The sequence below is a fragment of the Ceratotherium simum genome, unplaced genomic scaffold, assembly GCF_057802395.1.
Source record: "Ceratotherium simum simum isolate JZ-2026a unplaced genomic scaffold, ASM5780239v1 HiC_scaffold_43, whole genome shotgun sequence".
In the NCBI taxonomy this organism is placed as follows: Eukaryota; Metazoa; Chordata; class Mammalia; order Perissodactyla; family Rhinocerotidae; genus Ceratotherium; species Ceratotherium simum.
Window position 1 is genome coordinate 2,170,132 of NW_028261259.1, and position 14,797 is coordinate 2,184,928.

Genomic DNA, 14,797 nt, shown 5'->3' on the forward strand with positions numbered 1-14,797 from the left:
ATGATGACATTTGCACTGCATGAGAATGCACCAGGAGCCTGTGGATCCCAACTGAGTTCTGACGACCCAGTGCCGCTATATGCATTTCTTTAATGCTTCCTGAATGCTCTGCTCATTTCTTTCCATTTCTTGAGTTCCATAAATCTCTATTCCGACCTCCTCCATTTTCACAGATATTTATTAACTATGAAACAAGATTATTTGACTCTACGGTCATCAGATCTATAGATGTTCATAAAAATGGAGATTCGATTTATCACTGGCTTTCTGTTGTTATAATCCAAGGAAATTTGCTCAACCAATGAAACCCTTCGTTCTTCAATTTCAATGACGTTATGCCACTCCACATTTGTTAGCCCGCTCCATCGCTGCCCTACTGGAGTCATCCCTTAGGTTTCAACCAGATGCACAAATCTCTACCGTCTATGAAACAATCTCTCGGCCAGCATTCCCAATGATCCTCACCCTCCACGCCCCTCCTTTCCTCCTCCGGCCAGGGATCCATGATGAAAAGTTCACATATCTCCCACGTAGCACTGTGTTTGCGCAGTGCGCTGAAACCCATCGCTAACCTGTGGATATCTCTTTGCTAACCTGACAAGCCATATCTCTTACCAATCCCCGCGGGCAGCTTGTCGTGATTTGTCTGACATGCTCTGCTGTAACATGTGAATACTGTGGACTTCAATGTCATTTTTAAAAGCTTATTTGATCGCTTGGGATCCATCCACCCTGCACTGTCACAACTATTGCTAATCTGAACTTCCTGAGTCACCTTCTGGCAAACTATAACATGACCGCGCCACAAGATTTGATGAAACTTCCTGGGAATTCCATGCTCTGACTAACTGCGACTATTTACACCCTCCTTATGTTCAATACATTTCACGAGCTTCAAATACGCTAATGAGCCAGATATATCCCAGGATTAGCAGATATTTATCTGAGACCTCCAGACCCATTTATCTACCTGCCCACTCACCACATCAGTGATGACGCAGCTTCGCAATGACCAGATGCGAAATCGTAGCATACTTTCACTAAGAGTATTTGCTTCTCTCTCAGGGTTCCTAAACTCACTTTGTTTATGTTAATAATGTGATAGCAATTACAGGTGTAAATCTCTGAACACGCTGCTACGACATTCACGTAATCAATGAACCATCCATCCACTCTCCTGAATCTACCTACGGAATATCCACTTCTGATTTGGCTTCCGTGCCTTTGCATCTCATAAAGCCTGTCATTTTCACAGCGTGAACAGCCTGCACTAGGAACCTAGATTACAAGGCTCAATTTTTCCTCTTTAAGTTGATTTTTTCTATTTTGAATTGCATGCGCAATATTATCTGATTTCTTTCAACATTTAGTTCTTTATCGCTAAACTGAATACTCCATGAAGAACAAGACTAATATATGGATTTTCCAAATTTTCCCACAATAGCTTTAACAATGGCTTTGTACGCATAGAGAAATCACATATATTGCTGTGTGCAATATATATTTGATATTTATATACATATAGTGAACGACATTAAAACGCATTTCCTGAAATGACGCAAATCCATCCACTTAACTACTCTTATGCCAAAGATACGCACCTTTAGAGTGGTACATACTACAATACATTAGCAAGAATAGTTTTAAGATTCAAATCCTTTCTCCTTGTAATAAAATCATGAGGTTCTAGTCCACATTGATCTGTTTAAAATGCAAGAGTGATCAGTTTATCTTAGCACCCAAATCCCCTATTTCTGTCTTCAGCACATGTTTCTCCTGTTGTCTTATCATAAGTATTAATAGTACACTTTTCATTCCCTGATATATTCCAGTTTGGAGGAAAACTATTTAGTCATTCGATTTTTAGAGCACTTACTACATGCAAAGCTCTGGTAGAAAACCTGTGATCTACAAAATAGCTAAACAGACTGACTGCCCTATTTTGATTTAGTCTTAGTAGGAGGAAAGAGATAATAAGCGGCGAAGGATGTAACATAACATGCCATGTAATAATCACTGCTGTGATGAACAATAAGGCAGAGAGTGAGGATTTGAAGCTTGAGGCACGTTTTCCAAATTACTTGTGTTTATGTGTGTGTGGGTGTGTGTGCTTGGCATGCGTGCATCTCCATGCCTGCTGCCTGGATGGGATGACATTCCCTCCACAATGTAGGCGAAGTTGGGAGCCTCCTAACTGCACTTGGGAACTTTCCTCCATGTAACGCACTTAATATGCACTTTGTCATCCATGTGTATTAGTCAAGATTCTCTAGAGAAATAAGAACCACCATCAGAATATATATAAACATAGCCAAGTGGAGATTTATTGTAGGAATTTAGCTCACAAGGTTATGGAGGTTTGAGCAGTCCCACAATATGCCATCCTGCGAAGCTGGAGAACAAGAGAAAAACCAGTAGACTATAATTTAGTCGGAAAGTCTGAAGGCCTGACAACCAGGACCTCTGATTGTCCAAGTGCAGAAAATGATCTGGACATCCCAGGTCTGGAGGAGACAGTGAATTCAGCCTTTCTTTGCTTTTTGTTCTATTGGGCCCTCAGCAGATTAGATGATGCCCACCTACAATATTGAGGTGGCTTTGTTTACGTAGACTATGGAATCAAATGCTAATCTAACTTAGAAACATCCTCACAGACACACCCAGAAATAATACAGTCATAGGCACCTAAATCAGTCAAGCTGACACCTAAAATTAACCATCATCACGGCTTTATCAAACCAAGGCCGAACAGAGATATCACAATGTGACCTATGTCATTTTAATTTTCCAGAACACATGTTAAAGAAAATAAATACAAACAGATGAAACTGGATTTTATAACATTTTTATTTAACCCAAGAAATCTAAATATTATCATTTCAAAAGCTAGTCCACATCAGTACAAAGAACAAGATACTCAGGTTTTCTGCTCCCTTGGTCTTACTGGTAAATTTTAATGAATACTGGCTCCTCATATAACTTAATATGATCCAATTTATGATTTTCTCTCATCTACTTTAGCTTTATTGTATCAAAAGGAAATCATTTTTTCCTTATTGTCAAACTGCTCTGCTATCTCTTTTATAAAAAATTAAAGCTATATATTGTGTTTATGTTAGAAATGAAATTAAGAATTTAAGTAATAAAGAAGGAATTGATTCCAGCAAAGGCTGGTGTACTAAAACGGAAGACAGTTCAAGAGCAAATCTTCCAAGAAAACCACTGGGTCAATGACATTGGAAAATTCAGGGTAGAATTAGAATACACAAGGGATGTGATTAAAAGGGGAGTAGTGAGAATGTGGAGAGGAATTGATATCAGAAGTGAAAATACACAAGCATGTTTCAAGTTGATGAAAGACATCAATCCACAGATTCAATTAATTCAACATTCCCTAAGCAGAGTGCATACACAGGAAAGATTAATGAACTAAACTATGGTCTAAAAACCAAAGTTAACGTAAAGGATTTTAGGGACTATAGACGCCAAATAAGCAAGAAAAAGGCCAATTGGTGATTTCTAACCATAAATAAAATAAAATGGACATCAACAGAGCAGCATTTTTAAAATGCTAAAAGAAATCTCATGTCAAACCAGAATTCTACACCCAGCAGCAACAGTACCCCAAATAAAGATGTCCTAGAAAAACTTAAAGTGAAACTTTTCAGTGTTAGCAGCCTTGAATTAGACAAAATACTGGAGTGAGTTATCACATGCAAAGGAATATAATCTCAGGTTGAAAACCAGGAATGGAGGAAGAACTGAAGAGGAAAGGAAAGGATAATTTATAAATAAATATAAATGAATTTTATTTTGTGAAGTAATTCTAGAAATCTCTCATGGAGATTAAAATATATGTAGAATAAAATGCATGAAAACAGTAATACAAACGTCAGGAAGCTTAAAAATAGAATTGAAAGTGTTGAAGGTATTAGCATTTGGGGGAGGGGGTAAAAGTAATTATTCATATTAGACTGTATTAAGGATTCAGGATTTAGCCATTAGTGCAATTAAACAAAGATTTCTATATGATTCCAACTAATAAGTTTATAGAGGAAATAATGGAATAATAAAAGAGTTAAATCAACATCAGTGAAGTGAAGAGAGTAAAGGAACATTAATTATTCAGGTCAAAGGGAAGGGAAAGAGTAAGACGGTTGAAATAATTACAAGTTTACTGGAAATTACATGAGATGTAAATGCACAAAATACTAATTTGTTGTTAATGGCTGTGTGATATATTCTAGAGACTTGTTAATAAATATTTTGGACATTCCTTTATTGATAAACGTTTACACAATCTCTATTTTTCCCTATTCAAACATAAGTTGTATGGACATTTTTGTACATATAAACTTTCATTCCTATTTTTACAGAAAATATCAATAGTGGAAGAAAAAGGAAATATTAAAATGTTGATAGAAACTGCAAATACCACCTCCGCACACAACTGTATTAAATTTTTTCATCTACCAACAGTATCTGACAGTGTCAATAACCCAACATTTTTGTGTTTAGGTATAAAGCTTTAGGAATCGCTCAAATTCCATTGATAAGAAACAGGAAGTCTCCTCTGGATTATCCACTGATTGGATTATCCACTCCCTCCCTCCATAAAAGGGGAATGAGAGGCAGAACTCACTGTATTTTCCAGCAATCCAGGGGCTGTCTGCACATCAGGAGTGGGGTCAGCAGGACAACTCTGCAGCCATGGAGGAACCTGCATCAGCCTATTTTCCAAGCCAGCCTGTTCTGGTGAGTGTGGAATCCATATGGACAGCAAGAGTGTCCATTTGTACACTTGGTCCTTCTGTGAAACCTCTTTAAGTGAGCAGGCAGTAGCTGTTAAAACAAGAAGATACCTTATTGAAAGTTGTTTCCCAGGTGTCAATGTTTGTTAAGTAATGTTCAAGTTATTGTACTTTTTTCTATGTGAAGTTTTCTGGGATAATAGGCTAGATGGTTTTGTTTTATTTTTAACCAACAACATCACTAGGAAGTGGTGTAGTATTTGGCCCTGCACTGTTTAAGTTGTTCTCCTCTCTGGAAAATTCTTTACCCACAATGCGCTTGGTCTTTTTGAAGAAAAATTCAGTTCTGTGCTCAAATATCACCTCATCAGTTAGTCCTTCCCTAATCTCTTCATCATCAATAATTACGTAGTTAATTTCTTTCTCCCTTCATCCGTCCTTACCACTTTTCCTCTATCCCTCCCTCTTTCTCTGTCTCTGTCTTGGCCTTACTGTTTATCACAGCACTTAATTATACCTAACACTATAATAGAGATTCCTCAGTCTGTTTATTAACTCTTTCCTCTCACCAAGATTAAAATAAAGAGGGGCAGTGACTTTGTTAAGTTCTGGATCACAGGTTTTAGTACATAACTTGGCATACAATAGGTGCTCAATAAATGGGAGGATCAACTAATTTTCCCTCCAAACTGGGACATGCTGGGGAACGAAAGGGGTAGTATTAATAATTATGGCAGGACAACAGGAATGAAGTGAGGTTTATGGTTTCACTTTTAAAAAAATATCGTCTGAAGACAGAAATCAGAGATTTAAAAGGAAAAGTGCACTGACTAGATTTACACTTTAAACAGATTATTATGACTATAATCTTATCATGGATTACAGAGAAAGGATTTGAAATCTTAGTGATAATTTATTGTAGTATACCACAAAACAGATTATATCATTGTGTAATTGTGGTTGAGTGAATTTCTTTGAAAAATTTAGTTCTTTTTGGAATTTGAATAATTTCTTTCAATAAATATATCTAAGCACCTTCGATGGGCAAAGAAATGACTGAATATGGCAGCATAAAACATTAAAGCCCACATTAGTCTTCTCTTCATGGAGTATCCAATTTAGTGAGAAAAACACTATGAAATAAATAGATAATACTATACACATACAATTAAAAATTGAAAAAAATTAACACAGAGAAAATGTGATATTAATTTTGATGGCTGGATCAGGAAAGGTCACTCTGTGGAAATGGTATTTTGTAGGGAATCTGAAAGGTGCTAAAGAATTATTCACAAGTTGAGAATCTTTAGGTGGATTCAGGAGGGTGGATGGATGGTTCACTGATGAACGAGTGTGGGGTGGCAGGGTGTCCAGAATGACACTCAGGGGTAGACAGGATATTAGTACCAACAAGTGAGTTTAGGGGACCCTGAGATATGGGTGATTATTTGGAGAACTGGCTGTTTCAACTTGGGACCTGCTCACTGTGAGCTGAGTCGTCGAGTTGTCACTGATGTGGTGAGTGGGCAGATGGGTATTTGGATCTGAGGGTGAAGTCAGATCTTGCTGACTCAATGGGCATTTCTAGTTCATCAATGGTATCTGAAGCCAGGGAAATGGATGGGATGGCCTAGAAGAGGGTGTGGATGTGTAACAAACGTGGGAGCAGGATTGACTTCTAAGAAGCATCAATTGTTCTGTTAAGCCAGATAGTGGAGCTGAGAGTAACAGGGAGGAGTAGGAGGAGAGAGGAAGAGTCAGGGGAGGAAAAATGGTTATTTACAGTGGATGCAACTGTGTGATGGGAATATGGTCTGTGTGAGTTATTTATGTATGAACAGGAGAATATTTGAGTGAAGATGGGATGTGGGAGTGCAAGTGAAGTGAACACCTAAGGGTTGAGAGGTAATATGATTTCATTGGAGACGAGGCATTAAAGGAGCTAGGAAAATGAGGTGATTGTGTTCTAAAGCAGAGTAAAAGAGAGACACTGAAAACCTAAATCTTGGGATACAAAGATACCTGTGATCTGTGGATCCACATGATGGTGGGTCAGGGGGTACCAGCATGTGTTTAGTTGACTGTGACAAGGATGGGAAGGGGGGACATCCTCAGAGGAGGACGGTAGAGGGAAACGGTCTGGAGGTGGCACTGGGTAATGATCAGAGCTTTCTGTCCTTGACTCATATCAGCTTGATGTCCCAGGATCTACTTTTCAATGTGAGGGGCCTGTGCCAGCAGCATCAGCATCATCCGGGAACACCCAGACGTGCACGTTCTTGGCCCCACCCTGGACCTACTTGTGTTGAGGTCCAGAAATCTGAATTTTAACAACCCTCCAGATGATTGTGATGCACAGGCCAATCTGAAACACATTTCCCCAGGGAGAGAGGAGGGTGGAAGATCCAAATGAGCTGAGAATGTTCTTCATTTTATTCAAATTGCACATTTCATTTTGTTTTCAAAGGGGAAGCTCAAAAGAAATATGATGCCCCAGACTTCAGAGAAGAAAAGATAAGTCCATTTAACTAAGACCAAGCAGAGACATCGGGAAAGGTCTGCACTTCCTACAAGACTCACCAGCTGCATTTTCCAGAGGCCAGTCACAAGGATACCTTCCCACCCTGGCAATGAAGTCAGGTATAGTCAACGGGAGGAGACCTTGCAGAAGCCCCAGCAACTCTGCGCACACAGGAGACTGCAGGGACTCCAGGCCTGCAGCAGTGAAGGAGAACTTTTAAGTACTTTCGATATCACAAATACCTTAAAAATAACTGCACCTCCTAGTCCAGGTGAATCCCTGGGCTGCGTTGGTGCTGGGTCTCTACACACCAGCCCCGAGCCCACCGCTGCACAGTCTTCAGATGGGGCAGAGATCATCCCAGGAGCGGGTATCTGTCTCTCACAGCCACTCTGCAGACAGCCGGTAACTTATGGAGACATCTGCAGACAGAGTCTGAAAGTGAAAAAAGCAAGGGTGAGGCCCTGAGGGCAGACAGGTTTGCCAGGGAGGCAGAGAGAGCAAGGAGCCAAGAAGGATGTTCTGAGACCTGATGGAAAACAGGAGAAGGTCCTGCTGAAGAAGCCGAGTGGTGTGGCCCTGGGGAAGCGGTTCCCCATGAGCAGCCCTCAGTTTCACTCCCTCATTTAATGTTACTCCTGCTTCTTCTGGACTATTATGCTTGGTTGTGTTAAAATTATACTTTCTTAAACTCTTGAGAGACAAAAATGAAGAGTAGATGGTCTTGTTGGGGAGAGGGAGGGTTTCGCGTGACAAGAAAGAAGATCTGTTTGTCCTGGTACACTGCAATTTCTCTTTACCATGATTTTTATTCACTTTTATATTAAATTCTTCCGAGGTAATTTAGCCTAAGGTATTATTTAGTATTTTTAGTATAATATTTTCTTATAATTCTTATACTCAGGAAAGGATGATACCCACTGTAAACAGCTCATTTTTTAATGTTAAATTAATTTGATTCCATAAAAATCTTATTTTATTAAGCTTGCTTTTATATCTCATTCTAACATAAGTTGCATGCTTTTTTTTTATTTTTGCCAAATGCTAATTCAGACATAAGACATTTTTACTCACCCCCAGCGGCTTCCCCACGGGCTGGGTCCGCGGGCTCAGCGCGGGTCAGAGGCTGCACCCCGGGGTCAGTCCCCGCCCGACATCGTCCCCGCCCGACATCGGCGCCAGACTCCACGCGGCCATCACGTCCGGAGGATGCAGCCGCGGGGACACGCGCGTCCTCGTCGTGGGCGGAGGACACGCCGCTGTCCGGCCAGAGCGCCCCGCGCCGTGGGCAGCGGCGGGGCCGGAGGAGCGGGGAGGAGGGCAGCGGGGACCGGGTCCACGACCCTCCGTGGGGGCGCTCGGGGCGGCTCGGGCGCGTCGAAGGCTCCGGGCTCCACGTCCACGGCCCCATCCAGCGCGGTCGCCTTCACTCTCCGCCGTCCTCGCCTCCGCTTCCTTCTGCGGCGCCAACCGCCTGTTCTCGCTTCACCGCCCACGACCTGTCAGCTCTTCCCAGTGGCCCCTGGGCTCGGCTCGCTCCGCCGCCTCTCGCCGCTTTTCGGCTGGGCTCGGCTCCCCCCGCCAAACCTCGGGTCCTTCCGCCCGACCTCGGCCGTTTCCTCACATCTTCGGCTCTTTACGCCCATCCTCGGTTCCCTCCGCGTGTCTCCGCCGCTCCTCGGCTCAGTGGTTCCGTTCGGCTCTCTCCGCCTGGTTTCGGCTTTCCTCCTATTTCTGTCACAGTTCGGCTCTTTCCGCCGCTCCCAGCGGCATGGGGCCCCGCGGGGATCGCTCTGTCTCGCCAGGTCCCTGAGTCCGCGGGCGTAGGGTGTTCAAATTCACCCTCCCGTCACCGTGGTATCCGAGTGCCGCTTTCTCCACGTCCTGGCTAATACATTAACATATTAAACCAACAAAAAAATGTTCCTCATCTGATAAATAAAAACGGAATTTCGGTGTTTTCCTTCGTATTGTTCTTTTGATGGGAGAATTTGGGAATCATCTCTTATATTGAGAGCGGTCTGTATTTTCTGGAAACTATTCTTAGCATGTATCCATTTCTCCAATGGATTTTTGGTCTTTTCCTTTGGTCGGTAGGAGTTCTTTAATATTAAAATGTTAGCCTTTTGTGATGAGTTGCCAGCATTTTCCTTTTTATTTTTCGTTTGTCTTTCCTTCTAGTCCTTGCTGTCATGCAAATTTCTTTTAAATAAAATCAAATGTATTAATTTTTATTTGTTTCTTGGTTTACATTATACTCTAAAAGGACCACCTGTCCTCTGAGATTATATATAAACAATTTGTCACTTGGTCTCTTTTACAGGACTTTTACAGCTTCAACTTTTACATTTAAATCTGTGATAATCCCTATTCCACAGACCAACTGGTGGTTCCAACACGATTTTTTTTTTAACTCTCCGTTTTTTCTTTACTGACTTAGCACATCACCTGCACCCACTTTATTATTGAAAATTTTCAAGCAAGGAGATAATTTGAAAGAGTTTTACAGTAAACATTCATGTTATGGACTGAATTCTGTCCCCACCCCTCATTCATATGTTGAAACCAAAATCTCTAACACCTCATAATGAGAATTTATTTGGAGGTTGGGCCTTTCAAGAGATAATAAGAGTAAAATGCGGGGCCGGCAGGTGGCGCAGCGGTTAAGTACCCGCGCTCCGCTGTGGTGGCCCGGGGTTCACTGGTTCTGATGCTGGGTGCGCACCTATGCACTGCCTTGCCTTGGCGGCGTCCCATATAAAGTGGAGGAAGATGGGCATGGATGTTAGCCCAGGGCCAGTCTTCCTCAGCAAAAAGAGGAGGATTGGCAGATGTTAACACACAGCTGATCTTCCTCCTCAAAAAAAGAGATGTCAGGGGCACACGTGCACAGAGGGATGACCACATAAAGAGGCAGCAAGAGGATGGTCATCTACAAGCCAAGGAGAGAGGCCTCAGGAGAAACCAACTCTGCTGGCATCTTGATCTTGGATTTCTAACCTCCACAATGGTAAGAAGTGAATTTCTGCTGTTTAAGCCACCCCGTCTGTGGTACTTTGTTATGGCAGCTCTAATAAACTAATAGAGTCCACCACCTACATTCCATCACTAACATTTTACTGTACTTGCTTTGCCACTTCTACCCCTCTATTGTCCATCAATCCTTTTCTGTTTAACACATTTTGAAGTAGGTTGCAGACGGCAGTAGACGTCACCTCTAAACATTTTAGCACACATGTTAATTAGAGTTTGAAATTTGACAAGGGCTGGCAGATCTTCCCAGGTGGCTCCCTGAATGGATAACAATTAGTGCTGACAAGTTGGTTCCTCTAAACGTGGACCTCTCTACAGGGCTGCTTGAGTATCCTCATGGCATGATGGATGGCTTCCTCCAGAGAGGGAGCAATCTAAGAGACCAAGAAGGAAGCTTCAGTGTGTCTTATGACATAGCCTCAGATGTGACACGCTGTCATTTCTGCAGCACTGTATTGATCACTTGGGTCATGTCTCATTGAATGTGGGAGGAGACTGCCAGGGCATGAATACAGGTGGCCACAATCATTGGTGGCCACCTTGGCAGCTAGGAAACACACCTACCTTTTCATCAGGCCACCTCTCCTCACTAGCCCAGAATTCCTTTTCTTCTGCTCCAGCTTGCCCCCAAGAGACTGGTTTAATTGGGGCTGGTTGGGGCCTCTGGAATTCATGGCTGGGTTTGGGACAAAGTGGAATGTCTCATTTTCCCTTCATTTTTACTCCTCTCTATCCTTCTCAGCCTCTCCCCCAGCTCCAGCCTTCCTTGGCCCCTAGTGCCTCTTTGAGCAGTAGATGTTCTGAGGGTCAGCGGGGAATGCAGCAGATAAGAGGGGTTTGCTGGGGCAGGAAATGTTGGGGGAAGTTTTGCTTCCTGGGTTCCTGTCACCTCCTGTATAAGGGGATCCTGGGGCATCTCTAGCTTGTCTTCCTTATTCTGAGACTGGGGTCCTCAACATTCCCCAGGGCAGGGGACACTAGGTTGGATGGGGTTTTATCTATCCACTACAACTGGGGACAGAGACATCTGCCTTGCAAAAGGAGGCTGAAGAGTTGCCAGCTTGGGCTCAGAATGTTCCTTCTGTTTGGGATAAGGGAGGGATTACTGAAGGGGCACTCATCTCCTGTTGGGAGGAACTTCAGGGGTTTGCATTGTGGGCCGACCTCATTTGTGTTGAGAGTGCTGCTTGCTGATGCTTCTATCCACTCTCATTTTGTGATAATGGGAAGAAAAGTAGTTGTCTGAGGCTCTGTTTGACACTGATATTGGAGAACCTTGTGGGTTTCCTGTTGAGACTCTGGTCATTGCTTGTCTATGGGGTCAGACTGGGGTTACTCTTTGCTGGGGATACACATATCTGGTCTTGGGAGTCAAGGGAGGCAAGCTGGGGTTTATGTTGGGTGAGCACAGTGTGGCATTTGCTGGGGTTCCTTTCTTCTTTAATGTGTAGGGGGTTGTAAGTTGCTTCTTGTGGTTTCCATCATCTCTAATCTTGCCAGGATATGAGGGATCACTTGCTGAAGCTTCCACTATCTGATGGAGCCCTCATGATGCTGCTGGTAAATGGAAGTTATGAGGCTGTAGTTCCTGTTGTCTCTGGTGTTTGGAGCCTGGAGAGCCACTGTCTGCCTGTGGTTCCCACTTGGGTTTTTCAAGTGTTGGGGTGACAGGAAGGGATCACTGAATGGAGGTCTCATTGTCTCTAATTTGGGGAGAGAATTGTGGGGATAATTGCATAGGATTCCGCTTATCTCTAGTCAGGGGGACTGGAGGGGTCTCTACAGAGCTCCTTTTTTTCTAGTGTTTGGGGAGATCAGACGTTTCACTTTCTGGGTCTGCCCTTGTCTGTATTGTTGGCATAGCCTGGGTGGGTCACTGGGCTGGGGCTCCCCATTCTCTAGTGTTGAGGAGCAGCTGAGGGAGTCACTTATGGGGCTGCTGTCATTTCTAGGATTGGAAGTGACTAGGGGTGCTCGCTGGAGTTCCATCATTTCTAGTCTGGGGGGATGGAGGTCTTGCTTGCTCAGACCCTAGCATTTTGTGTTTGGGGATGACAGTTGCTATCTGAGGTCCTGTTGCCTTTAGCTTTGGAGGGAACTGGTGGTCCCTTGCTAGGGCTTCTGTCATCTCTACTATTGGATGCAGATTGTGAATATCACTTGCTGGGGCTCCATAGTCTCTAATCTTGGGAGGTAGACTGGGGGATCCCTTGCAGTGGCTTCCATCATCTGTAGTTTTGGGGGATTAGTTCATTGTGTTTTTAAAAGAATATTATTTTGAGAAAGTTTAGACTTACACAAAAGTTGTAAAACTATACAGGGTTCTTTTATACAGTCAATATTCATTATATTTACTTACATTTTTTTTACTGCTGATAATTATTCCTAACGTTATGTGTCTCCACATGGAATTCTTTTGTTTCAGCCTGAAGACCATTCTTTAGTGTTTCTTGAAGTACAGTTCCATTTTTGATTAATTCTTTCAGCTTTTGTTTTTTTAAACCCCCTTTGGAAACATCTTTAATTAGTCTGCATTTTTGAAGAATATTTTTCTTAGGTCTCAGAATCTTAGATTGTTAGGGTTTTTTCATTTTTCCATGAAACACTTTAGATGTCAGATGTCATTCGTTGTTTTCTTCTTTTTTTTTTTTTTTAAGGTGAATGCTTTATTTATTTTTGTGTGTGTGTGAGGAAGATCAGCCCTGAGCTAACATCCATGCCAATCCTCCTCTTTTTGCTGAAGAAGACTGGCCCTGGGCTAACATCTGTGCCCATCTTCCTCCACTTTATGTGGGATGACACCACAGCATGGCTTGACAAGCGGTGCATCGGTGCGCACCCGGGGTTCTGAACCTGGGCCGCCAGCAGCGGAGCGCGGGCACTTATCTGCTATGCCACGGGGCCAGCCGCTCATCGTCTTCTTGTTCTGTAGTTTCTTTTGAAAAGTTATGGGTCTTATTGTTGCTCTTTTGAAAGCAATGTGTCCTTTTCCTTTGGTTGTTTTAAAGATTTGCAGTTTGTCTTTCATTGTCTACAATTGTCCATATTTCCTCCCTTTTCTTCATAGTTATTTTGAAGTGCTTGTCTGCTAACTCCAATCTCTGCATTGTCTCTGGGTCTGCTTCTATTGATTTATATATTCATAGTAGAGAAGGTTTTCCTGCTGCTCTGCATGTCTAGTAACCTTTCATTGTATGCTGGATCTTGTGCACAACACCTCATAGAGGCTCTTAATCGTGTTACATTCCTCTAAAGATTAGGTTTTGTCAGGGCAGGCAATTGTACTACTAATGGATCACCTAGAACCTATGATGGCTGGGTTTTAGCCTCTAAAAGGACAGATTTATTTCAGTTTTGCAAAGGGTGTAGTCCTTACTCTTAGTGTGACATTTCTAGGGTCATAATGGGAACCCAGGGTTTTTTATCAAGGTCATTCCACTCCAGATGACTCTGAAAACCAACCTCCAACTCCTGGGATGTGTGACCTCTGAAATTTCTACACAATATTCAGTTTCCAGTGGTTTTTCTCTTCTAAATCCCCTACAGTCTTTCCCTTCATATGCACAGCTTAGGTGTTATTCAGGGACCTGAGGGGGATTCTTAGGCAGATTTTGTGGGCTGCCTCTTTGTGAATTTTATTTTCTCTTGGAATATGCTTCAGAGGTGTTTCAGGATCAGGTTGTATTTTACCTACCCCAGCCCTGGCATCAACCATTTCTCGAAAGAGCCCTGGTTCCTTCTTTTTCCTTTTTCTTTAGAAACCAAGATTTGAGTGATAGGTGTACTCATTGCTACTGGAGTGTCATTGCTTCTAGGTCTTTTGAGCCGATAGGCCTTGGAAATATATGAATGTATCCTATCCTCTACATACACACATTGTCTATCTATATCTATCTATCTATCTATCTATCTATCTATCTATCTATCTATCTATCTATCTATCTATCTATCTATCTTTCTATCTTTCTATCTTTCTATCTTTCCTTCCTTCTATCCATCCATCCATCCATCTATCCATTCATCAAAAGCGTGAATTCATACTGATGCTTCCAATTTTAATCCAGCACCCAGTGTTCATTCTAGTCTTCTCTCTTCCCTTGTTTGTAACATCTTTCTTTGACAGTGCGAAACTGGCTCTCATGATCTACAATATATTAACTTAGCTGTTCAGCTCTAGTACATAAATAAAGTAGTTTAAGAATTGCTAACACATATCCTTCTGAGAAACAAATTTATGAACTAGACTCCAGGATTTCTGGTCAGTTCTTTTTGTATCTAGCCTTACAGTATCTGGTCTTAACACAGTTTTCCAAAGTAAATTTCATTTCCTTCTCATACCCTTCATTATGGTTATTTCCTTTGTAATACAGTTAGGTTCATTTTATATAGCTTCTATTCCATTTTGCATTCCCTCCACTAGCTGGTGGATTAAATTTTTTTTTAACCTACAGTAATATCCACTCTGTGATGTACAATTCTATGGGTTTTGGCA

General features: G+C 42.2%; 1 pseudogene; it reads left to right on the forward strand.

Moving 5' to 3' along the window:
• Positions 1-992: 992 nt before the first annotated feature.
• Positions 993-8,343, forward strand: LOC147911373 (methyl-CpG-binding domain protein 3-like 2B pseudogene; annotated as a pseudogene).
• The last annotated feature ends 6,454 nt before the right edge of the window (positions 8,344-14,797 follow it).